We start from the raw sequence: 25625 nt of genomic DNA on the forward strand, positions 1-25625 counted from the left end.
TGGACAGAGCAGGAGAATTTGCCGGACACACAGCTGGGGATCAGCTGACGTTACTGAACCCCAATAACACTGGAGCAAGCGTTAACTGTGCAGACACCACTTCGGAGCAGCAACAAGCGGTGTTGGAGCCCAGGGTAAATACTAAAAACAGAGGAGCCAGAGGTGTAATTGGAGCACGTTTTAAATTAGTAGTACAGCGGATGTGGACAGAGCAGGAGAATTTGCCCGACACACAGCTGGGGATCAGCTGACGTTAATGAACCCCAAAAACACTAGTGCAAGCGTTGACTGTGCAGACGGCACTTCTGAGCAGCAACTGGCGGTGTTGGAGCCCAGGGTAAATATTAAAAACAGAGGAGCCAGAGGTGTAATTGGAGCAAGTTTTAAACTAGTAGTACAGTGGATGTGGACAGAGCAGGAGAATTTGCCGGACACTCAGCTGGGGATCAGCTAACATTACTGAACCCCAATAACACTGGAGCAAGCGTTGATTGTGCAGACGGCACTTCTGAGCAGCAAATGGCAGTGTTGGAGCCCAGGGTAAATACTAAAAACAGAGGAGCCAGAGGTGTTATTTGAGCAAGTTTTAAATTAGTTGTACAGTGGATGTGGACAGAGCAGGAGAATTTGCCGGACACACAGCTGGGGATCAGCTAACATTACTGAACCCCAATAACACTGAAGCAAGCGTTGACTGTGCAGACGGCACTTCTGAGCAGCAAATGGCGGTGTTGGAGCCCAGGGTAAATACTAAAAACAGAGGAGCCAGAGGTGTTATTTGAGCAAGTTTTAAATTAGTAGTACAGTGGATGTGGACAGAGCAGGAGAATTTGCCGGACACACAGCTGGGGATCAGCTAACATTACTGAACCCCAATAACACTGAAGCAAGCGTTGACTGTGCAGACGGCACTTCTGAGCAGCAAATGGCGGTGTTGGAGCCCAGGGTAAATACTAAAAACAGAGGAGCCAGAGGTGTAATTGGAGCAAGTTTTAAATTAGTAGTACAGTGGATGTGGACAGCGCAGGAGAATTTGACGGACACACAACTGGGGATCAGCTGACATTACTGAACCCCAATAACACTGGAGCAAGCGTTGACTGTGCAGACGGCACTTCTGAGCAGCAAATGGCGGTGTTGGAGCCGAGGGTAAATACTAAAAAGAGGGGAGCCAGAGGTGTAATTTGAGCAAGTTTTAAATTAGTAGTACAGTGGATGTGGGCAGAGCAGGAGAATTTGCCGGACACACAGCTGGGGATCAGCTGACGTTACTGAACCCCAATAGCACTGGAGCAAGCGTTGACTGTGCAGATGACATTTCTGAGCAGCAGCTGGCGGTGTTGGAACCCAGGGTAAATACTAAAAACAGAGGAGCCAGAGGTGTAATTGGAGCAAGTTTTAAATTAGTAGTACAGTGGATGTGGACAGAGCAGGAGAATTTTCCAAACACACAGCTGGGGATCAGCTGACATTACTGAACCCCAATAACACTGGAGCAAGCATTGACTGTGCAGATGGCACTTCTGAGCAGCAACTGGCGGTGTTGGAGCCCAGGGTAAGTACTAAAAACAGAGGAGCCAGAGGTGTAATTTGAGCAAGTTCTAAATTAGTAGTACAGTGGATGTGGACAGAGCAGGAGAATTTGCCGGACACACAGCTGGGGATCAGCTAACATTACTGAACCCCAATAACACTGGAGCAAGCGTTGACTGTGCAGACGGCACTTCTGAGCAGCAAATGGCGGTGTTGGAGACACAGGGTAAATACTAAAAAGAGGGGAGTCAGAGGTGTAATTTGAGCAAGTTTTAAATTAGTAGTACAGTGGATGTGGGCAGAGCAGGAGAATTTGCCGGACACACAGCTGGGGATCAGCTGACGTTACTGAACCCCAATAGCACTGGAGCAAGCGTTGACTGTGCAGATGACATTTCTGAGCAGCAGCTGGCGGTGTTGGAACGCAGGGTAAATACTAAAAACAGAGGAGCCAGAGGTGTAATTGGAGCAAGTTTTAAATTAGTAGTACAGTGGATGTGGACAGAGCAGGAGAATTTTCCAAACACACAGCTGGGGATCAGCTGACATTACTGAACCCCAATAACACTGGAGCAAGCGATGACTGTGCAGACGGCACTTCTGAGCAGCAACTGGCGGTGTTGGAGCCCAGGGTAAGTACTAAAAACAGAGGAGCCAGAGGTGTAATTGGAGCAAGTTCTAAATTAGTAGTACAGTGGATGTGGACAGAGCAGGAGAATTTGCCGGACACACAGCTGGGGATCAGCTGACGTTACTGAACCCCAATAACACTGGAGCAAGCGTTGACTGTGCAGACGGCACTTCTGAGCGCCAACTGGCGGTGTTGGAGCTCAGGGATAATACTAAAAACAGAGGAGCCAGAGGTGTAATTGGAGCAAGTTTTAAATTAGTAGTACAGTGGATGTGGACAGAGCAGGAGAATTTGCCGGACACACAGCTGGGGATCAGCTGACGTTACTGAACCCCAATAACACTGGAGCAAGCGTTAACTGTGCAGACACCACTTCGGAGCAGCAACAAGCGGTGTTGGAGCCCAGGGTAAATACTAAAAACAGAGGAGCCAGAGGTGTAACTGGAGCACGTTTTAAATTAGTAGTACAGCGGATGTGGACAGAGCAGGAGAATTTGCCCGACACACAGCTGGGGATCAGCTGACGTTAATGAACCCCAAAAACACTAGAGCAAGCGTTGACTGTGCAAACGGCACTTCTGAGCAGCAACTGGCGGTGTTGGAGCCCAGGGTAAATACTAAAAACAGAGGAGCCAGAGGTGTTATTTGAGCAAGTTTTAAATTAGTAGTACAGTGGATGTGGACAGAGCAGGAGAATTTGCCGCACACACAGCTGGGGATCAGCTGACGTTACTGAACCCCAATAACACTGGAGCAAGCGTTGACTGTGCAGATGGCACTTCTGAGCAGCAGCTGGTGGAGTTCTAGCCCAGGGTAAATACTAAAAACAGAGAAGCCAGAGGTGTAATTGGAGCAAGTTTTCAATTAGTAGTACAGTGGATGTGGACATCGCAGGAGAATTTGCCGGACACACAGATGGGGATCAGCTGACGTTACTGAACCCCAATAATACTGGAGCAAGCGTTGACTGTGCAGACGGCACTTTTGAACAGCAACTGGCGGTGTTGGAGCCCAGGGTAAATACTAAAAACAGAGCAGCCAGAGGTGTAATTGGAGCAAGTTTTAAATTAGTAGTACAGAGGATGTGGACAGAGCAGGAGAATTTGCCGGACACACAGCTGGGGATCAGCTAACATTACTGAACCCCAATAACACTGAAGCAAGCGTTGACTGTGCAGACGGCACTTCTGAGCAGCAAATGGCGGTGTTGGAGCCCAGGGTAAATACTAAAAACAGAGGAGCCAGAGGTGTAATTTGAGCAAGTTTTAAATTAGTAGTACAGTGGATGTGGACAGCGCAGGAGAATTTGCCGGACACACAGCTGGGGATCAGCTAACATTACTGAACCCCAATAACACTGGAGCAAGCGTTGACTGTGCAGACGGCACTTCTGAGCAGCAAATGACGGTGTTGGAGCCCAGGGTAAATACTAAAAAGAGGGGAGCCAGAGGTGTAATTTGAGCAAGTTTTAAATTAGTAGTACAGTGGATGTGGGCAGAGCAGGAGAATTTGCCGGACACACAGCTGGGGATCAGCTGACGTTACTGAACCCCAATAGCACTGGAGCAAGCGTTGACTATGCAGATGACATTTCTGAGCAGCAGCTGGCGGTGTTGGAACCCAGGGTAAATACTAAAAACAGAGGAGCCAGAGGTGTAATTGGAGCAAGTTTTAAATTAGTAGTACAGTGGATGTGGACAGAGCAGGAGAATTTGCCAAACACACAGCTGGGGATCAGCTGACATTACTGAACCCCAATAACACTGGAGCAAGCGTTGACTGTGCAGACGGCACTTCTGAGCAGCAACTGGCGGTGTTGGAGCCCAGGGTAAGTACTAAAAACAGAGGAGCCAGAGGTGTAATTGGAGCAAGTTCTAAATTAGTAGTACAGTGGATGTGGACAGAGCAGGAGAATTTGCCGGACACACAGAAGTGGATCAGCTGACGTTACTGAACCCCAATAACACTGGAGCAAGCGTTAACTGTGCAGACACCACTTCGGAGCAGCAACAAGCGGTGTTGGAGCCCAGGGTAAATACTAAAATCAGAGGAGCCAGAGGTGTAATTGGAGCACGTTTTAAATTAGTAGTACAGCGGATGTGGACAGAGCAGGAGAATTTGCCTGACACACAGCTGGGGATCAGCTGACGTTAATGAACCCCAAAAACACTAGAGCAAGCGTTGACTGTGCAGACGGCACTTCTGAGCAGCAACTGGCGGTGTTGGAGCCCAGGGTAAATACTGAAAACAGAGGAGCCAGAGGTGTTATTTGAGCAAGTTTTAAATTAGTAGTACAGTGGATGTGGACAGAGCAGGAGAATTTGCCGCACACACAGCTGGGGATCAGCTGACGTTACTGAACCCCAATAACACTGGAGCAAGCGTTGACTGTGCAGATGGCACTTCTGAGCAGCAGCTGGTGGTGTTCTAGCCCAGGGTAAATACTAAAAACAGAGGAGCCAGAGGTGTAATTGGAGCAAGTTTTAAATTAGTAGTACAGTGGATGTGGACATCGCAGGAGAATTTGCCGGACACACAGATGGGGATCAGCTGACGTTACTGAACCCCAATAATACTGGAGCAAGCGTTGACTGTGCAGACGGCACTTCTGAACAGCAACTGGCGGTGTTGGAGCCCAGGGTAAATGCTAAAAACAGAGCAGCCAGAGGTGTAATTGGATCAAGTTTTAAATTAGTAGTACAGTGGATGTGGACAGAGCAGGAGAATTTGCCGGACACACAGATGGGGATCAGCTAACATTACTGAACCCCAATAACACTGAAGCAAGCGTTGACTGTGCAGACGGCACTTCTGAGCAGCAAATGGCGGTGTTGGAGCCTAGGGTAAATACTAAAAACAGAGGAGCCAGAGGTGTAATTTGAGCAAGTTTTAAATTAGTAGTACAGTGGATGTGGACAGCGCGGGAGAATTTGCCGGACACACAGCTGGGGATCAGCTGACGTTACTGAACCCCAATAGCACTGGAGCAAGCGTTGACTGTGCAGATGACATTTCTGAGCAGCAGCTGGCGGTGTTGGAACCCAGGGTAAATACTAAAAACAGAGGAGCCAAAGGTGTAATTGGAGCAAGTTTTAAATTAGTAGTACAGTGGATGTGGACAGAGCAGGAGAATTTGCCAAACACACAGCTGGGGATCAGCTGACATTACTGAACCCCAATAACACTGGAGCAAGCGTTGACTGTGCAGACGGCACTTCTGAGCAGCAACTGGCGGTGTTGGAGCCCAGGGTAAGTACTAAAAACAGAGGAGCCAGAGGTGTAATTGGAGCAAGTTCTAAATTAGTAGTACAGTGGATGTGGACAGAGCAGGAGAATTTGCCGGACACACAGCTGGGGATCAGCTAACATTACTGAACCCCAATAACACTGAAGCAAGCGTTGACTGTGCAGACGGCACTTCTGAGCAGCAAATGGCGGTGTTGGAGCCCAGGGTATATACTAAAAACAGAGGAGCCAGAGGTGTAATTTGAGCAAGTTTTAAATTAGTAGTACAGTGGATGTGGACAGAGCAGGAGAATTTGCCGGACACACAGCTGGGTATCAGCTAACATTACTGAACCCCAATAACACTGGAGCAAGCGTTGACTGTGCAGACGGCACATCTGAGCAGCAAATGGCGGTGTTGGAGCCCAGGGTAAATACTAAAATCAGAGGAGCCAGAGGTGTAATTGGAGCACGTTTTAAATTAGTAGTACAGCGGATGTGGACAGAGCAGGAGAATTTGCCTGACACACAGCTGGTGATCAGCTGACGTTAATGAACCCCAAAAACACTAGAGCAAGCGGTGACTGTGCAGACGGCACTTCTGAGCAGCAACTGGCGGTGTTGGAGCCCAGGGTAAATACTAAAAACAGAGGAGCCAGAGGTGTTATTTGAGCAAGTTTTAAATTAGTAGTACAGTGGATGTGGACAGAGCAGGAGAATTTGCCGCACACACAGCTGGGGATCAGCTGACGTTACTGAACCCCAATAACACTGGAGCAAGCGTTGACTGTGCAGATGGCACTTCTGAGCAGCAGCTGGTGGTGTTCTAGCCCAGGGTAAATACTAAAAACAGAGGAGCCAGAGGTGTAATTGGAGCAAGTTTTAAATTAGTAGTACAGTGGATGTGGACAGAGCAGGAGAATTTGCCGGACACACAGCTGGGGATCAGCTGACGTTAATGAACCCCAAAAACACTAGAGCAAGCGTTGACTGTGCAGACGGCACTTCTGAGCAGCAACTGGCGGTGTTGGAGCCCAGGGTAAATACTGAAAACAGAGGAGCCAGAGGTGTTATTTGAGCAAGTTTTAAATTAGTAGTACAGTGGATGTGGACAGAGCAGGAGAATTTGCCGCACACACAGCTGGGGATCAGCTGACGTTACTGAACCCCAATAACACTGGAGCAAGCGTTGACTGTGCAGATGGCACTTCTGAGCAGCAGCTGGTGGTGTTCTAGCCCAGGGTAAATACTAAAAACAGAGGAGCCAGAGGTGTAATTGGAGCAAGTTTTAAATTAGTAGTACAGTGGATGTGGACATCGCAGGAGAATTTGCCGGACACACAGATGGGGATCAGCTGACGTTACTGAACCCCAATAATACTGGAGCAAGCGTTGACTGTGCAGACGGCACTTCTGAACAGCAACTGGCGGTGTTGGAGCCCAGGGTAAATGCTAAAAACAGAGCAGCCAGAGGTGTAATTGGATCAAGTTTTAAATTAGTAGTACAGTGGATGTGGACAGAGCAGGAGAATTTGCCGGACACACAGATGGGGATCAGCTAACATTACTGAACCCCAATAACACTGAAGCAAGCGTTGACTGTGCAGACGGCACTTCTGAGCAGCAAATGGCGGTGTTGGAGCCTAGGGTAAATACTAAAAACAGAGGAGCCAGAGGTGTAATTTGAGCAAGTTTTAAATTAGTAGTACAGTGGATGTGGACAGCGCGGGAGAATTTGCCGGACACACAGCTGGGGATCAGCTGACGTTACTGAACCCCAATAGCACTGGAGCAAGCGTTGACTGTGCAGATGACATTTCTGAGCAGCAGCTGGCGGTGTTGGAACCCAGGGTAAATACTAAAAACAGAGGAGCCAAAGGTGTAATTGGAGCAAGTTTTAAATTAGTAGTACAGTGGATGTGGACAGAGCAGGAGAATTTGCCAAACACACAGCTGGGGATCAGCTGACATTACTGAACCCCAATAACACTGGAGCAAGCGTTGACTGTGCAGACGGCACTTCTGAGCAGCAACTGGCGGTGTTGGAGCCCAGGGTAAGTACTAAAAACAGAGGAGCCAGAGGTGTAATTGGAGCAAGTTCTAAATTAGTAGTACAGTGGATGTGGACAGAGCAGGAGAATTTGCCGGACACACAGCTGGGGATCAGCTAACATTACTGAACCCCAATAACACTGAAGCAAGCGTTGACTGTGCAGACGGCACTTCTGAGCAGCAAATGGCGGTGTTGGAGCCCAGGGTATATACTAAAAACAGAGGAGCCAGAGGTGTAATTTGAGCAAGTTTTAAATTAGTAGTACAGTGGATGTGGACAGAGCAGGAGAATTTGCCGGACACACAGCTGGGTATCAGCTAACATTACTGAACCCCAATAACACTGGAGCAAGCGTTGACTGTGCAGACGGCACATCTGAGCAGCAAATGGCGGTGTTGGAGCCCAGGGTAAATACTAAAATCAGAGGAGCCAGAGGTGTAATTGGAGCACGTTTTAAATTAGTAGTACAGCGGATGTGGACAGAGCAGGAGAATTTGCCTGACACACAGCTGGTGATCAGCTGACGTTAATGAACCCCAAAAACACTAGAGCAAGCGGTGACTGTGCAGACGGCACTTCTGAGCAGCAACTGGCGGTGTTGGAGCCCAGGGTAAATACTAAAAACAGAGGAGCCAGAGGTGTTATTTGAGCAAGTTTTAAATTAGTAGTACAGTGGATGTGGACAGAGCAGGAGAATTTGCCGCACACACAGCTGGGGATCAGCTGACGTTACTGAACCCCAATAACACTGGAGCAAGCGTTGACTGTGCAGATGGCACTTCTGAGCAGCAGCTGGTGGTGTTCTAGCCCAGGGTAAATACTAAAAACAGAGGAGCCAGAGGTGTAATTGGAGCAAGTTTTAAATTAGTAGTACAGTGGATGTGGACAGAGCAGGAGAATTTGCCGGACACACAGCTGGGGATCAGCTAACATTACTGAACCCCAATAACACTGAAGCAAGCGTTGACTGTGCAGACGGCACTTCTGAGCAGCAAATGGCGGTGTTGGAGCCTAGGGTAAATACTAAAAACAGAGGAGCCAGAGGTGTAATTTGAGCAAGTTTTAAATTAGTAGTACAGTGGATGTGGACAGCGCAGGAGAATTTGCCGGACACACAGCTGGGGATCAGCTAACATTACTGAACCCCAATAACACTGGAGCAAGCGTTGACTGTGCAGACGGCACTTCTGAGCAGCAAATGATGGTGTTGGAGCCCAGGGTAAATACTAAAAAGAGGGGAGCCAGAGGTGTAATTTGAGCAAGTTTTAAATTAGTAGTACAGTGGATGTGGGCAGAGCAGGAGAATTTGCCGGACACACAGCTGGGGATCAGCTGACGTTACTGAACCCCAATAGCACTGGAGCAAGCGTTGACTGTGCAGATGACATTTCTGAGCAGCAGCTGGCGGTGTTGGAACCCAGGGTAAATACTAAAAACAGAGGAGCCAGAGGTGTAATTGGAGCAAGTTTTAAATTAGTAGTACAGTGGATGTGGACAGAGCAGGAGAATTTGCCAAACACACAGCTGGGGATCAGCTGACATTACTGAACCCCAATAACACTGGAGCAAGCGTTGACTGTGCAGACGGCACTTCTGAGCAGCAACTGGCGGTGTTGGAGCCCAGGGTAAGTACTAAAAACAGAGGAGCCAGAGGTGTAATTGGAGCAAGTTCTAAATTAGTAGTACAGTGGATGTGGACAGAGCAGGAGAATTTGCCGGACACACAGCTGGGGATCAGCTAACATTACTGAACCCCAATAACACTGAAGCAAGCGTTGACTGTGCAGACGGCACTTCTGAGCAGCAAATGGCGGTGTTGGAGCCCAGGGTAAATACTAAAAAGAGGGGAGCCAGAGGTGTAATTTGAGCAAGTTTTAAATTAGTAGTACAGTGGATGTGGGCAGAGCAGGAGAATTTGCCGGACACACAGCTGGGGATCAGCTGACGTTACTGAACCCCAATAGCACTGGAGCAAGCGTTGACTGTGCAGATGACATTTCTGAGCAGCAGCTGGCGGTGTTGGAGCCCAGGGTAAATACTAAAATCAGAGGAGCCAGAGGTGTAATTGGAGCACGTTTTAAATTAGTAGTACAGCGGATGTGGACAGAGCAGGAGAATTTGCTTGACACACAGCTGGGGATCAGCTGACGTTAATGAACCCCAAAAACACTAGAGCAAGCGTTGACTGTGCAGACGGCACTTCTGAGCAGCAACTGGCGGTGTTGGAGCCCAGGGTAAATACTAAAAACAGAGGAGCCAGAGGTGTTATTTGAGCAAGTTTTAAATTAGTAGTACAGTGGATGTGGACAGAGCAGGAGAATTTGCCGCACACACAGCTGGGGATCAGCTGACGTTACTGAACCCCAATAACACTGGAGAAAGCGTTGACTGTGCAGATGGCACTTCTGAGCAGCAGCTGGTGGTGTTCTAGCCCAGGGTAAATACTAAAAACAGAGGAGCCAGAGGTGTAATTGGAGCAAGTTTTAAATTAGTAGTACAGTGGATGTGGACATCGCAGGAGAATTTGCCGGACACACAGATGGGGATCAGCTGACGTTACTGAACCCCAATAATACTGGAGCAAGCGTTGACTGTGCAGACGGCACTTCTGAACAGCAACTGGCGGTGTTGGAGCCCAGGGTAAATACTAAAAACAGAGCAGCCAGAGGTGTAATTGGATCAAGTTTTAAATTAGTAGTACAGTGGATGTGGACAGAGCAGGAGAATTTGCCGGACACACAGCTGGGGATCAGCTAACATTACTGAACCCCAATATCACTGGAGCAAGCGTTGACTGTGCAGACGGCACTTCTGAGCAGCAAATGACGGTGTTGGAGCCCAGGGTAAATACTAAAAAGAGGGGAGCCAGAGGTGTAATTTGAGCAAGTTTTAAATTAGTAGTACAGTGGATGTGGGCAGAGCAGGAGAATTTGCCGGACACACAGCTGGGGATCAGCTGACGTTACTGAACCCCAATAACACTGGAGCAAGCGTTAACTGTGCAGACACCACTTCGGAGCAGCAACAAGCGGTGTTGGAGCCCAGGGTAAATACTAAAAACAGAGGAGCCAGAGGTGTAACTGGAGCACGTTTTAAATTAGTAGTACAGCGGATGTGGACAGAGCAGGAGAATTTGCCCGACACACAGCTGGGGATCAGCTGACGTTAATGAACCCCAAAAACACTAGAGCAAGCGTTGACTGTGCAAACGGCACTTCTGAGCAGCAACTGGCGGTGTTGGAGCCCAGGGTAAATACTAAAAACAGAGGAGCCAGAGGTGTTATTTGAGCAAGTTTTAAATTAGTAGTACAGTGGATGTGGACAGAGCAGGAGAATTTGCCGCACACACAGCTGGGGATCAGCTGACGTTACTGAACCCCAATAACACTGGAGCAAGCGTTGACTGTGCAGATGGCACTTCTGAGCAGCAGCTGGTGGAGTTCTAGCCCAGGGTAAATACTAAAAACAGAGAAGCCAGAGGTGTAATTGGAGCAAGTTTTCAATTAGTAGTACAGTGGATGTGGACATCGCAGGAGAATTTGCCGGACACACAGATGGGGATCAGCTGACGTTACTGAACCCCAATAATACTGGAGCAAGCGTTGACTGTGCAGACGGCACTTCTGAGCAGCAAATGGCGGTGTTGGAGCCCAGGGTAAATACTAAAAACAGAGGAGCCAGAGGTGTAATTTGAGCAAGTTTTAAATTAGTAGTACAGTGGATGTGGACAGCGCAGGAGAATTTGCCGGACACACAGCTGGGGATCAGCTAACATTACTGAACCCCAATAACACTGGAGCAAGCGTTGACTGTGCAGACGGCACTTCTGAGCAGCAAATGACGGTGTTGGAGCCCAGGGTAAATACTAAAAAGAGGGGAGCCAGAGGTGTAATTTGAGCAAGTTTTAAATTAGTAGTACAGTGGATGTGGGCAGAGCAGGAGAATTTGCCGGACACACAGCTGGGGATCAGCTGACGTTACTGAACCCCAATAGCACTGGAGCAAGCGTTGACTATGCAGATGACATTTCTGAGCAGCAGCTGGCGGTGTTGGAACCCAGGGTAAATACTAAAAACAGAGGAGCCAGAGGTGTAATTGGAGCAAGTTTTAAATTAGTAGTACAGTGGATGTGGACAGAGCAGGAGAATTTGCCAAACACACAGCTGGGGATCAGCTGACATTACTGAACCCCAATAACACTGGAGCAAGCGTTGACTGTGCAGACGGCACTTCTGAGCAGCAACTGGCGGTGTTGGAGCCCAGGGTAAGTACTAAAAACAGAGGAGCCAGAGGTGTAATTGGAGCAAGTTCTAAATTAGTAGTACAGTGGATGTGGACAGAGCAGGAGAATTTGCCGGACACACAGATGTGGATCAGCTGACGTTACTGAACCCCAATAACACTGGAGCAAGCGTTAACTGTGCAGACACCACTTCGGAGCAGCAACAAGCGGTGTTGGAGCCCAGGGTAAATACTAAAATCAGAGGAGCCAGAGGTGTAATTGGAGCACGTTTTAAATTAGTAGTACAGCGGATGTGGACAGAGCAGGAGAATTTGCCTGACACACAGCTGGGGATCAGCTGACGTTAATGAACCCCAAAAACACTAGAGCAAGCGTTGACTGTGCAGACGGCACTTCTGAGCAGCAACTGGCGGTGTTGGAGCCCAGGGTAAATACTGAAAACAGAGGAGCCAGAGGTGTTATTTGAGCAAGTTTTAAATTAGTAGTACAGTGGATGTGGACAGAGCAGGAGAATTTGCCGCACACACAGCTGGGGATCAGCTGACGTTACTGAACCCCAATAACACTGGAGCAAGCGTTGACTGTGCAGATGGCACTTCTGAGCAGCAGCTGGTGGTGTTCTAGCCCAGGGTAAATACTAAAAACAGAGGAGCCAGAGGTGTAATTGGAGCAAGTTTTAAATTAGTAGTACAGTGGATGTGGACATCGCAGGAGAATTTGCCGGACACACAGATGGGGATCAGCTGACGTTACTGAACCCCAATAATACTGGAGCAAGCGTTGACTGTGCAGACGGCACTTCTGAACAGCAACTGGCGGTGTTGGAGCCCAGGGTAAATGCTAAAAACAGAGCAACCAGAGGTGTAATTGGATCAAGTTTTAAATTAGTAGTACAGTGGATGTGGACAGAGCAGGAGAATTTGCCTGACACACAGATGGGGATCAGCTAACATTACTGAACCCCAATAACACTGAAGCAAGCGTTGACTGTGCAGACGGCACTTCTGAGCAGCAAATGGCGGTGTTGGAGCCTAGGGTAAATACTAAAAACAGAGGAGCCAGAGGTGTAATTTGAGCAAGTTTTAAATTAGTAGTACAGTGGATGTGGACAGCGCGGGAGAATTTGCCGGACACACAGCTGGGGATCAGCTGACGTTACTGAACCCCAATAGCACTGGAGCAAGCGTTGACTGTGCAGATGACATTTCTGAGCAGCAGCTGGCGGTGTTGGAACCCAGGGTAAATACTAAAAACAGAGGAGCCAAAGGTGTAATTGGAGCAAGTTTTAAATTAGTAGTACAGTGGATGTGGACAGAGCAGGAGAATTTGCCAAACACACAGCTGGGGATCAGCTGACATTACTGAACCCCAATAACACTGGAGCAAGCGTTGACTGTGCAGACGGCACTTCTGAGCAGCAACTGGCGGTGTTGGAGCCCAGGGTAAGTACTAAAAACAGAGGAGCCAGAGGTGTAATTGGAGCAAGTTCTAAATTAGTAGTACAGTGGATGTGGACAGAGCAGGAGAATTTGCCGGACACACAGCTGGGGATCAGCTAACATTACTGAACCCCAATAACACTGAAGCAAGCGTTGACTGTGCAGACGGCACTTCTGAGCAGCAAATGGCGGTGTTGGAGCCCAGGGTATATACTAAAAACAGAGGAGCCAGAGGTGTAATTTGAGCAAGTTTTAAATTAGTAGTACAGTGGATGTGGACAGAGCAGGAGAATTTGCCGGACACACAGCTGGGTATCAGCTAACATTACTGAACCCCAATAACACTGGAGCAAGCGTTGACTGTGCAGACGGCACATCTGAGCAGCAAATGGCGGTGTTGGAGCCCAGGGTAAATACTAAAATCAGAGGAGCCAGAGGTGTAATTGGAGCACGTTTTAAATTAGTAGTACAGCGGATGTGGACAGAGCAGGAGAATTTGCCTGACACACAGCTGGTGATCAGCTGACGTTAATGAACCCCAAAAACACTAGAGCAAGCGGTGACTGTGCAGACGGCACTTCTGAGCAGCAACTGGCGGTGTTGGAGCCCAGGGTAAATACTAAAAACAGAGGAGCCAGAGGTGTTATTTGAGCAAGTTTTAAATTAGTAGTACAGTGGATGTGGACAGAGCAGGAGAATTTGCCGCACACACAGCTGGGGATCAGCTGACGTTACTGAACCCCAATAACACTGGAGCAAGCGTTGACTGTGCAGATGGCACTTCTGAGCAGCAGCTGGTGGTGTTCTAGCCCAGGGTAAATACTAAAAACAGAGGAGCCAGAGGTGTAATTGGAGCAAGTTTTAAATTAGTAGTACAGTGGATGTGGACAGAGCAGGAGAATTTGCCGGACACACAGCTGGGGATCAGCTAACATTACTGAACCCCAATAACACTGAAGCAAGCGTTGACTGTGCAGACGGCACTTCTGAGCAGCAAATGGCGGTGTTGGAGCCTAGGGTAAATACTAAAAACAGAGGAGCCAGAGGTGTAATTTGAGCAAGTTTTAAATTAGTAGTACAGTGGATGTGGACAGCGCAGGAGAATTTGCCGGACACACAGCTGGGGATCAGCTAACATTACTGAACCCCAATAACACTGGAGCAAGCGTTGACTGTGCAGACGGCACTTCTGAGCAGCAAATGATGGTGTTGGAGCCCAGGGTAAATACTAAAAAGAGGGGAGCCAGAGGTGTAATTTGAGCAAGTTTTAAATTAGTAGTACAGTGGATGTGGGCAGAGCAGGAGAATTTGCCGGACACACAGCTGGGGATCAGCTGACGTTACTGAACCCCAGTAGCACTGGAGCAAGCGTTGACTGTGCAGATGACATTTCTGAGCAGCAGCTGGCGGTGTTGGAACCCAGGGTAAATACTAAAAACAGAGGAGCCAGAGGTGTAATTGGAGCAAGTTTTAAATTAGTAGTACAGTGGATGTGGACAGAGCAGGAGAATTTGCCAAACACACAGCTGGGGATCAGCTGACATTACTGAACCCCAATAACACTGGAGCAAGCGTTGACTGTGCAGACGGCACTTCTGAGCAGCAACTGGCGGTGTTGGAGCCCAGGGTAAGTACTAAAAACAGAGGAGCCAGAGGTGTAATTGGAGCAAGTTCTAAATTAGTAGTACAGTGGATGTGGACAGAGCAGGAGAATTTGCCGGACACACAGCTGGGGATCAGCTAACATTACTGAACCCCAATAACACTGAAGCAAGCGTTGACTGTGCAGACGGCACTTCTGAGCAGCAAATGGCGGTGTTGGAGCCCAGGGTAAATACTAAAAAGAGGGGAGCCAGAGGTGTAATTTGAGCAAGTTTTAAATTAGTAGTACAGTGGATGTGGGCAGAGCAGGAGAATTTGCCGGACACACAGCTGGGGATCAGCTGACGTTACTGAACCCCAATAGCACTGGAGCAAGCGTTGACTGTGCAGATGACATTTCTGAGCAGCAGCTGGCGGTGTTGGAGCCCAGGGTAAATACTAAAATCAGAGGAGCCAGAGGTGTAATTGGAGCACGTTTTAAATTAGTAGTACAGCGGATGTGGACAGAGCAGGAGAATTTGCCTGACACACAGCTGGGGATCAGCTGACGTTAATGAACCCCAAAAACACTAGAGCAAGCGTTGACTGTGCAGACGGCACTTCTGAGCAGCAACTGGCGGTGTTGGAGCCCAGGGTAAATACTAAAAACAGAGGAGCCAGAGGTGTTATTTGAGCAAGTTTTAAATTAGTAGTACAGTGGATGTGGACAGAGCAGGAGAATTTGCCGCACACACAGCTGGGGATCAGCTGACGTTACTGAACCCCAATAACACTGGAGAAAGCGTTGACTGTGCAGATGGCACTTCTGAGCAGCAGCTGGTGGTGTTCTAGCCCAGGGTAAATACTAAAAACAGAGGAGCCAGAGGTGTAATTGGAGCAAGTTTTAAATTAGTAGTACAGTGGATGTGGACATCGCAGGAGAATTTGCCGGACACACAGATGGGGATCAGCTGACGTTACTGAACCCCAATAATACTGGAGCAAGCGTTGACTGTGCAGACGGCACTTCTGAACAGCAACTGGCGGTGTTGGAGCCCAGGGTAAATACTAAAAACAGAGCAGCCAGAGGTGTAATTGGATCAAGTTTTAAATTAGTAGTACAGTGGATGTGGACAGAGCAGGAGAATTTGCCGGACACACAGCTGGGGATCAGCTAACATTACTGAACCCCAATATCACTGGAGCAAGCGTTGACTGTGCAGACGGCACTTCTGAGCAGCAAATGACGGTGTTGGAGCCCAGGGTAAATACTAAAAAGAGGGGAGCCAGAGGTGTAATTTGAGCAAGTTTTAAATTAGTAGTACAGTGGATGTGGGCAGAGCAGGAGAATTTGCCGGACACACAGCTGGGGATCAGCTGACGTTACTGAACCCCAATAGCACTGGAGCAAGCGTTGACTGTGCAGATGACATTTCTGAGCAGCAGCTGGCGGTGTTGGAACCCAGGGTAAATACTAAAAACAGAGGAACCAGAGGTGTAATTGGAGCAAGTTTTAAATTAGTAGTACAGTGGATGTGGACAGAGCAGGAGAATTTGCCAAACACACAGCTGGGGATCAGCTGACATTACTGAACCCCAATAACACTGGAGCAAGCGTTGACTGTGCAGACGGCACTTCTGAGCAGCAACTGGCGGTGTTGGAGCCCAGGGTAAGTACTAAAAACAGAGGAGCCAGAGGTGTAATTGGAGCAAGTTCTAAATTAGTAGTACAGTGGATGTGGACAGAGCAGGAGAATTTGCCGGACACACAGCTGGGGATCAGCTAACATTACTGAACCCCAATAACACTGAAGCAAGCGTTGACTGTGCAGACGGCACTTCTGAGCAGCAAATGGCGGTGTTGGAGCCCAGGGTAAATACTAAAAACAGAGGAGCCAGAGGTGTAATTTGAGCAAGTTTTAAATTAGTAGTACAGTGGATGTGGACAGAGCAGGAGAATTTGCCAGACACACAGCTGGGTATCAGCTGACATTACTGAACCCCAATAACACTGGAGCAAGCGTTGACTGTGCAGATGGCACTTCTGAGCAGCTGCTGGCGGTGTTGGAGCCCAGGGTAAATACTAAAAACAGAGGAGCCAGAGGTGTAATTGGAGAAAGTTTTAAATTAGTAGTACAGTGGATGTAGACAGAGCAGGAGAATTTGCCGGACACACAGTTGCGGATCAGCTGATGTTACTGAACCCCAATAACACTGGAGCAAGCATTGACTGTGCAGACGGCACTTCTGAGCAGCAACTAGCAGTGTTGGAGCCCAGGGTAAATACTAAAAACAGAGGAGCCAGAGGTGTAATCGGAGAAAGTTTTAAATTAGTAGTACAGTGGATGTGGACAGAGCAGGAGAATTTGCCGGACACACAGCTGGGGATCAGCTGACGTTACTGAACCCCAATAACACTGGAGCAAGCGTTGACTGTGCAGACGGCAATTCAGAGCAGCAACTAGCGGTGTTGGAGCCCAGGTAAGTACTAAAAACAGATGAGCCAGAGGTGTAATTGGAGCAAGTTTTAAATTAGTAGTACACTGGATGTAGACAGACAAGGAGAATTTGCCAGACACACAGCTGGGGATCAGCTGACGTTACTGAACCCCAATAACACTGGAGCAAGCGTTGACTGTGCAGACGGCACTTCTGAGCGCCAACTGGCGGTGTTGGAGCTCAGGGATAATACTAAAAACAGAGGACCCAGAGGTGTAATTGGAGCAAGTTTTAAATTAGTAGTACAGTGGATGTGGACAGAGCAGGAGAATTTGCCGGACACACAGCTGGGGTCAGCTGATGTTACTGAACCCCAATAACACTGGAGCAAGCGTTAACTGTGCAGACACCACTTCTGAGCAGCAACAAGCGGTGTTGGAGCCCAGGGTAAATACTAAAAACAGAGGAGCCAGAGGTGTAATTGGAGCACGTTTTAAATTAGTAGTACAGCGGATGTGGACAGAGCAGGATAATTTGCCCGACACACAGCTGGGGATCAGCTGACGTTACTGAACCCCAAAAACACTAGAGCAAGCGTTGACTGTGCAGACGGCACTTCTGAGCAGCAACTGGCAGTGTTGGAGCCCAGGGTAAATACTAAAAACAGAGGAGCCAGAGGTGTAATTGGAGCAAGTTTTAAATTAGTAGTACAGTGGATGTGGACAGAGCAGGAGAATTTGCCGGACACACAGCTGGGGATCAGCTAACATTACTGAACCCCAATAACACTGGAGCAAGCGTTGACTGTGCAGACGGCACGTCTGAGCAGCAAATGGCGGTGTTGGAGCCCAGGGTAAATACTAAAAACAGAGGAGCCAGAGGTGTAATTTGAGCAAGTTTTAAATTAGTAGTACAGTGGATGTGGACAGAGCAGGAGAATTTGCCGGACACACAGCTGGGGATCAGCTGACGTTACTGAACCCCAATAATACTGGAGCAAGCGTTGACTGTGCAGATGGCACTTCTGAGCAGCAACTAGCGGTGTTGGAGCCCAGGGTAAATACTAAAAACTGAGGAGCCAGAGGTGTAATTGGAGCAAGTTTTAAATTAGTAGTACAGTGGATGTAGACAGAGCAGGAGAATTTGCTGGACACACAGCTGCGGATCAGCTGATGTTACTGAACCCCAATAACACTGGAGCAAGCGTTGACTGTGCAGACGGCACTTCTGAGCAGCAACTAGCGGTGTTGGAGCCCAGGGTAAATACTAAAAACAGAGGAGCCAGAGGTGTAATTGGAGAAAGTTTTAAATTAGTAGTACAGTGGATGTGGACAGAGCAGGAGAATTTGCCGGACACACAGCTGGGGATCAGCTGACGTTACTGAACCCCAATAACACTGGAGCAAGCGTTGACTGTGCAGATGGCACTTCTGAGCAGCAGCTGGCGGTGTTGGAGCCCAGGGTAAATACTAAAAACAGAGGAGCCAGAGGTGTAATTGGAGAAAGTTTTAAATTAGTAGTACAGTGGATGTAGACAGAGCAGGAGAATTTGCCAGACACACAGCTGCGGATCAGCTGATGTTACTGAACCCCAATAACACTGGAGCAAGCGTTGACTGTGCAGACGACACTTCTGAGCAGCAACTAGCAGTGTTGGAGCCCAGGGTAAATACTAAAAACAGAGGAGCCAAAGGTGTAATTGGAGAAAGTTTTAAATTAGTAGTACAGTGGATGTGGACAGAGCAGGAGAATTTGCCGGACACACAGCTGGGGATCAGCTGACGTTACTGAACCCCAATAACACTGGAGCAAGCGTTGACTGTGCAGACGGCACTTCTGAGCGCCAACTGGCGGTGTTGGAGCTCAGGGATAATACTAAAAACAGAGGAGCCAGAGGTGTAATTGGAGCAAGTTTTAAATTAGTAGTACAGTGGATGTGGACAGAGCAGGAGAATTTGCCGGACACACAGCTGGGGATCAGCTGACGTTACTGAACCCCAATAACACTGGAGCAAGCGTTAACTGTGCAGACACCACTTCGGAGCAGCAACAAGCGGTGTTGGAGCCCAGGGTAAATACTAAAAACAGAGGAGCCAGAGGTGTAATTGGAGCACGTTTTAAATTAGTAGTACAGCGGATGTGGACAGAGCAGGAGAATTTGCCCGACACACAGCTGGGGATCAGCTGACGTTAATGAACCCCAAAAACACTAGTGCAAGCGTTGACTGTGCAGACGGCACTTCTGAGCAGCAACTGGCGGTGTTGGAGCCCAGGGTAAATATTAAAAACAGAGGAGCCAGAGGTGTAATTGGAGCAAGTTTTAAACTAGTAGTACAGTGGATGTGGACAGAGCAGGAGAATTTGCCGGACACTCAGCTGGGGATCAGCTAACATTACTGAACCCCAATAACACTGGAGCAAGCGTTGACTGTGCAGACGGCACTTCTGAGCAGCAAATGGCAGTGTTGGAGCCCAGGGTAAATACTAAAAACAGAGGAGCCAGAGGTGTTATTTGAGCAAGTTTTAAATTAGTTGTACAGTGGATGTGGACAGAGCAGGAGAATTTGCCGGACACACAGCTGGGGATCAGCTAACATTACTGAACCCCAATAACACTGAAGCAAGCGTTGACTGTGCAGACGGCACTTCTGAGCAGCAAATGGCGGTGTTGGAGCCCAGGGTAAATACTAAAAACAGAGGAGCCAGAGGTGTTATTTGAGCAAGTTTTAAATTAGTAGTACAGTGGATGTGGACAGAGCAGGAGAATTTGCCGGACACACAGCTGGGGATCAGCTAACATTACTGAACCCCAATAACACTGAAGCAAGCGTTGACTGTGCAGACGGCACTTCTGAGCAGCAAATGGCGGTGTTGGAGCCCAGGGTAAGTACTAAAAACAGAGGAGCCAGAGGTGTAATTGGAGCATGTTTTAAATTAGTAGTACAGTGGATGTGGACAGCGCAGGAGAATTTGACGGACACACAACTGGGGATCAGCTGACATTACTGAACCCCAATAACACTGGAGCAAGCGTTGACTGTGCAGACGGCACTTCTGAGCAGCAAATGGCGGTGTTGGAGCCGAGGGTAAATACTAAAAAGAGGGGAGCCAGAGGTGTAATTTGAGCAAGTTTTAAATTAGTAGTACAGTGGATGTGGGCAGAGCAGGAGAATTTGCCGGACACACAGCTGGGGATCAGCTGACGTTACTGAACCCCAATAGCACTGGAGCAAGCGTTGACTGTGCAGATGACATTTCTGAGCAGCAGCTGGCGGTGTTGGAACCCAGGGTAAATACTAAAAACAGAGGAGCCAGAGGTGTAATTGGAGCAAGTTTTAAATTAGTAGTACAGTGGATGTGGACAGAGCAGGAGAATTTTCCAAACACACAGCTGGGGATCAGCTGACATTACTGAACCCCAATAACACTGGAGCAAGCATTGACTGTGCAGATGGCACTTCTGAGCAGCAACTGGCGGTGTTGGAGCCCAGGGTAAGTACTAAAAACAGAGGAGCCAGAGGTGTAATTTGAGCAAGTTCTAAATTAGTAGTACAGTGGATGTGGACAGAGCAGGAGAATTTGCCGGACACACAGCTGGGGATCAGCTAACATTACTGAACCCCAATAACACTGGAGCAAGCGTTGACTGTGCAGACGGCACTTCTGAGCAGCAAATGGCGGTGTTGGAGACACAGGGTAAATACTAAAAAGAGGGGAGTCAGAGGTGTAATTTGAGCAAGTTTTAAATTAGTAGTACAGTGGATGTGGGCAGAGCAGGAGAATTTGCCGGACACACAGCTGGGGATCAGCTGACGTTACTGAACCCCAATAGCACTGGAGCAAGCGTTGACTGTGCAGATGACATTTCTGAGCAGCAGCTGGCGGTGTTGGAACGCAGGGTAAATACTAAAAACAGAGGAGCCAGAGGTGTAATTGGAGCAAGTTTTAAATTAGTAGTACAGTGGATGTGGACAGAGCAGGAGAATTTTCCAAACACACAGCTGGGGATCAGCTGACATTACTGAACCCCAATAACACTGGAGCAAGCGATGACTGTGCAGACGGCACTTCTGAGCAGCAACTGGCGGTGTTGGAGCCCAGGGTAAGTACTAAAAACAGAGGAGCCAGAGGTGTAATTGGAGCAAGTTCAAAATTAGTAGTACAGTGGATGTGGACAGAGCAGGAGAATTTGCCGGACACACAGCTGGGGATCAGCTGACGTTACTGAACCCCAATAACACTGGAGCAAGCGTTGACTGTGCAGACGGCACTTCTGAGCGCCAACTGGCGGTGTTGGAGCTCAGGGATAATACTAAAAACAGAGGAGCCAGAGGTGTAATTGGAGCAAGTTTTAAATTAGTAGTACAGTGGATGTGGACAGAGCAGGAGAATTTGCCGGACACACAGCTGGGGATCAGCTGACGTTACTGAACCCCAATAAAACTGGAGCAAGCGTTAACTGTGCAGACACCACTTCGGAGCAGCAACAAGCGGTGTTGGAGCCCAGGGTAAATACTAAAAACAGAGGAGCCAGAGGTGTAACTGGAGCACGTTTTAAATTAGTAGTACAGCGGATGTGGACAGAGCAGGAGAATTTGCCCGACACACAGCTGGGGATCAGCTGACGTTAATGAACCCCAAAAACACTAGAGCAAGCGTTGACTGTGCAAACGGCACTTCTGAGCAGCAACTGGCGGTGTTGGAGCCCAGGGTAAATACTAAAAACAGAGGAGCCAGAGGTGTTATTTGAGCAAGTTTTAAATTAGTAGTACAGTGGATGTGGACAGAGCAGGAGAATTTGCCGCACACACAGCTGGGGATCAGCTGACGTTACTGAACCCCAATAACACTGGAGCAAGCGTTGACTGTGCAGATGGCACTTCTGAGCAGCAGCTGGTGGAGTTCTAGCCCAGGGTAAATACTAAAAACAGAGAAGCCAGAGGTGTAATTGGAGCAAGTTTTCAATTAGTAGTACAGTGGATGTGGACATCGCAGGAGAATTTGCCGGACACACAGATGGGGATCAGCTGACGTTACTGAACCAAAATAATACTGGAGCAAGCGTTGACTGTGCAGACGGCACTTTTGAACAGCAACTGGCGGTGTTGGAGCCCAGGGTAAATACTAAAAACAGAGCAGCCAGAGGTGTAATTGGAGCAAGTTTTAAATTAGTAGTACAGAGGATGTGGACAGAGCAGGAGAATTTGCCAGACACACAGCTGGGGATCAGCTAACATTACTGAACCCCAATAACACTGAAGCAAGCGTTGACTGTGCAGACGGCACTTCTGAGCAGCAAATGGCGGTGTTGGAGCCCAGGGTAAATACTAAAAACAGAGGAGCCAGAGGTGTAATTTGAGCAAGTTTTAAATTAGTAGTACAGTGGATGTGGACAGCGCAGGAGAATTTGCCGGACACACAGCTGGGGATCAGCTAACATTACTGAACCCCAATAACACTGGAGCAAGCGTTGACTGTGCAGACGGCACTTCTGAGCAGCAAATGACGGTGTTGGAGCCCAGGGTAAATACTAAAAAGAGGGGAGCCAGAGGTGTAATTTGAGCAAGTTTTAAATTAGTAGTACAGTGGATGTGGGCAGAGCAGGAGAATTTGCCGGACACACAGCTGGGGATCAGCTGACGTTACTGAACCCCAATAGCACTGGAGCAAGCGTTGACTATGCAGATGACATTTCTGAGCAGCAGCTGGCGGTGTTGGAACCCAGGGTAAATACTAAAAACAGAGGAGCCAGAGGTGTAATTGGAGCAAGTTTTAAATTAGTAGTACAGTGGATGTGGACAGAGCAGGAGAATTTGCCAAACACACAGCTGGGGATCAGCTGACATTACTGAACCCCAATAACACTGGAGCAAGCGTTGACTGTGCAGACGGCACTTCTGAGCAGCAACTGGCGGTGTTGGAGCCCAGGGTAAGTACTAAAAACAGAGGAGCCAGAGGTGTAATTGGAGCAAGTTCTAAATTAGTAGTACAGTGGATGTGGACAGAGCAGGAGAATTTGCCGGACACACAGATGTGGATCAGCTGACGTTACTGAACCCCAATAACACTGGAGCAAGCGTTAACTGTGCAGACACCACTTCGGAGCAGCAACAAGCGGTGTTGGAGCCCAGGGTAAATACTAAAATCAGAGGAGCCAGAGGTGTAATTGGAGCACGTTTTAAATTAGTAGTACAGCGGATGTGGACAGAGCAGGAGAATTTGCCTGACACACAGCTGGGGATCAGCTGACGTTAATGAACCCCAAAAACACTAGAGCAAGCGTTGACTGTGCAGACGGCAATTCTGAGCAGCAACTGGCGGTGTTGGAGCCCAGGGTAAATACTGAAAACAGAGGAGCCAGAGGTGTTATTTGAGCAAGTTTTAAATTAGTAGTACAGTGGATGTGGACAGAGCAGGAGAATTTGCCGCACACACAGCTGGGGATCAGCTGACGTTACTGAACCCCAATAACACTGGAGCAAGCGTTGACTGTGCAGATGGCACTTCTGAGCAGCAGCTGGTGGTGTTCTAGCCCAGGGTAAATACTAAAAACAGAGGAGCCAGAGGTGTAATTGGAGCAAGTTTTAAATTAGTAGTACAGTGGATGTGGACATCGCAGGAGAATTTGCCGGACACACAGATGGGGATCAGCTGACGTTACTGAACCCCAATAATACTGGAGCAAGCGTTGACTGTGCAGACGGCACTTCTGAACAGCAACTGGCGGTGTTGGAGCCCAGGGTAAATGCTAAAAACAGAGCAGCCAGAGGTGTAATTGGATCAAGTTTTAAATTAGTAGTACAGTGGATGTGGACAGAGCAGGAGAATTTGCCGGACACACAGATGGGGATCAGCTAACATTACTGAACCCCAATAACACTGAAGCAAGCGTTGACTGTGCAGACGGCACTTCTGAGCAGCAAATGGCGGTGTTGGAGCCTAGGGTAAATACTAAAAACAGAGGAGCCAGAGGTGTAATTTGAGCAAGTTTTAAATTAGTAGTACAGTGGATGTGGACAGCGCGGGAGAATTTGCCGGACACACAGCTGGGGATCAGCTGACGTTACTGAACCCCAATAGCACTGGAGCAAGCGTTGACTGTGCAGATGACATTTCTGAGCAGCAGCTGGCGGTGTTGGAACCCAGGGTAAATACTAAAAACAGAGGAGCCAAAGGTGTAATTGGAGCAAGTTTTAAATTAGTAGTACAGTGGATGTGGACAGAGCAGGAGAATTTGCCAAACACACAGCTGGGGATCAGCTGACATTACTGAACCCCAATAACACTGGAGCAAGCGTTGACTGTGCAGACGGCACTTCTGAGCAGCAACTGGCGGTGTTGGAGCCCAGGGTAAGTACTAAAAACAGAGGAGCCAGAGGTGTAATTGGAGCAAGTTCTAAATTAGTAGTACAGTGGATGTGGACAGAGCAGGAGAATTTGCCGGACACACAGCTGGGGATCAGCTAACATTACTGAACCCCAATAACACTGAAGCAAGCGTTGACTGTGCAGACGGCACTTCTGAGCAGCAAATGGCGGTGTTGGAGCCCAGGGTATATACTAAAAACAGAGGAGCCAGAGGTGTAATTTGAGCAAGTTTTAAATTAGTAGTACAGTGGATGTGGACAGAGCAGGAGAATTTGCCGGACACACAGCTGGGTATCAGCTAACATTACTGAACCCCAATAACACTGGAGCAAGCGTTGACTGTGCAGACGGCACATCTGAGCAGCAAATGGCGGTGTTGGAGCCCAGGGTAAATACTAAAATCAGAGGAGCCAGAGGTGTAATTGGAGCACGTTTTAAATTAGTAGTACAGCGGATGTGGACAGAGCAGGAGAATTTGCCTGACACACAGCTGGTGATCAGCTGACGATAATGAACCCCAAAAACACTAGAGCAAGCGGTGACTGTGCAGACGGCACTTCTGAGCAGCAACTGGCGGTGTTGGAGCCCAGGGTAAATACTAAAAACAGAGGAGCCAGAGGTGTTATTTGAGCAAGTTTTAAATTAGTAGTACAGTGGATGTGGACAGAGCAGGAGAATTTGCCGCACACACAGCTGGGGATCAGCTGACGTTACTGAACCCCAATAACACTGGAGCAAGCGTTGACTGTGCAGATGGCACTTCTGAGCAGCAGCTGGTGGTGTTCTAGCCCAGGGTAAATACTAAAAACAGAGGAGCCAGAGGTGTAATTGGAGCAAGTTTTAAATTAGTAGTACAGTGGATGTGGACAGAGCAGGAGAATTTGCCGGACACACAGCTGGGGATCAGCTAACATTACTGAACCCCAATAACACTGAAGCAAGCGTTGACTGTGCAGACGGCACTTCTGAGCAGCAAATGGCGGTGTTGGAGCCTAGGGTAAATACTAAAAACAGAGGAGCCAGAGGTGTAATTTGAGCAAGTTTTAAATTAGTAGTACAGTGGATGTGGACAGCGCAGGAGAATTTGCCGGACACACAGCTGGGGATCAGCTA

Source organism: Phyllobates terribilis, unplaced genomic scaffold, assembly GCF_046119375.1.
Source record: "Phyllobates terribilis strain yellow unplaced genomic scaffold, ASM4611937v1 Scaffold_13__5_contigs__length_258822181, whole genome shotgun sequence".
Taxonomy (NCBI): domain Eukaryota; kingdom Metazoa; phylum Chordata; class Amphibia; order Anura; family Dendrobatidae; genus Phyllobates; species Phyllobates terribilis.